Source organism: Orycteropus afer, unplaced genomic scaffold (genome assembly GCF_000298275.1).
Source record: "Orycteropus afer afer isolate SDZICR_OR568_19922 unplaced genomic scaffold, OryAfe1.0 scaffold03582, whole genome shotgun sequence".
In the NCBI taxonomy this organism is placed as follows: Eukaryota; Metazoa; Chordata; class Mammalia; order Tubulidentata; family Orycteropodidae; genus Orycteropus; species Orycteropus afer.
This window is the reverse complement of record NW_006925169.1, coordinates 4,948-6,592: the sequence shown is the minus strand read 5'-3', so window position 1 is coordinate 6,592 and position 1,645 is coordinate 4,948. Positions and strand designations below refer to the sequence as shown.

General features: G+C 51.1%; 1 pseudogene; it reads left to right on the top strand.

Moving 5' to 3' along the window:
• Positions 1–222: 222 nt before the first annotated feature.
• LOC103213488 lies at positions 223–1,217 on the top strand (annotated as a pseudogene).
• The last annotated feature ends 428 nt before the right edge of the window (positions 1,218–1,645 follow it).

The following is a 1,645-nucleotide window of genomic DNA, read 5'->3' as shown; positions in this document are numbered from 1 at the left end:
GATATGAGAGGAGGGGGAAGGGAAGAGGGGGAAGATGGTGCAAACGGTGAGGCTGCCATCTTGTCTGCGCCCCAACTTCGTGGTCTTGGTTCTCTATGACGCACGTTTCCCCCTCCCCTGCCCGGGCCTCTGCATTGGCAGACACTGCAGGAGCGCAGCGGGCGGGGGGGGGGGGTCGGCTCCTATTCTTTCGTGGATGGGAGAGCAGAGGCATTTGTGAAAATGTCCACAGAAAGAGGATTTGGTGGTATTAGCAGCAGTGATGCCCAGCAGAGTCTACAGTCCTTCTGGCCTCCTGTCAAGGAAGAAATTGGGAATTTAACAGTGAAAGATTTCCGAGTGCAGGAGCTCCCACTGTCTCGTATTAAGAAGATTATGAAACTGGATGAAGACATGAAGATGATAAGTGCAGAAGCCCCTGTGCTCTTTGCCAAGGCAGCCCAGATTTTTGTCACGGAGTTGACTCTTTGAGCCTGGATTCACACAGAAGATTACAAGCGCCAGACTCTATAGAGGAATGATATCGCCATGGCAGTTACAAAATTTGATCAGTTTGACTTTCTTATCAATATTGTTCCAAGAGAGGAACTGAAACCTCCAAAGCATCAGGAGGAGGTACGCCAGTCTGTGACTCTTGCTGATGGCGCCCAGTACTACTTCAAGCTGGCTAAGCAGCCCACTGCTGTTCAAGTCCAGGAGCACAGCAGGGCCAGCAGATGATCAATTCCACGACCACTATCCAATCTGGGCAGATCATCATCGCACAGCCTCAACAGGGCCAGACCACACCCGTGACAATGCAGGTTGGAGAAGGTCAGCAGGTGCAGATTGTCCAGGCACTACCGCAGGCACAGAGCCGCACTGGGCAGACCATGCAGGTGATGCAGCAGCTCATCACTAACACGGGAGAGATCCAGCAGATCCCGCTGCAGCTGAATGCCGGGCAGCTGCAGTATACGCTTAGCCCAGCCTGTTATCAGGCACACAAGCTGTGCAAGGACAGATTCAGACACTTGCCACCAGTTCCCAACAGATCACACAGACTGAGAGGTCCAGCAAGGATAGCAAAAGTTCGGGAATTCACAGATGGACAGCAGCTGTACCAGATCCAGCCTGCAGTCACCATGCCTGCAGGCCAGGACCTTGCCCAGCCCATGTTCATCCAGTCAGCCAACTAGCCCTCCTTCAGTCAGGCCCCCCAAGTGACCAGTGACTGAGGGCCTAAGCTGGCAAGGCCAAGGACACCCAACACAATTTTTGCCATACAGCCCCAGGCAATGCGCACAAACTCCCTCCCCAGAGGACCTCAGTGCCTCCTGCAGGCTAGGACACTGGTGCACTATGCCACACGTCCCGGGGGGGGGAGGGAGGGCTGAGATTCTCCAACAAAAAGATGCAATATTTTTTCTTTTCTTTTTATTTTTCCATTTCCCCGCCCTCCCCCCCCCAAGGAATCACTATTTCAGTATGTTGAGCTATGTGTCCAATGCTATGAAATGAAAATATTAAATAACATTTAAAAAAAATAAGAATACAAGATATGTTAGAAAATGTTTAGCCTTGGGCTACTTAAGACCAAGAAGGAGTAATAGGGACTGGATTTACCCTCTCACCTGAGACAACCAAAAATGGACAAAATATATGA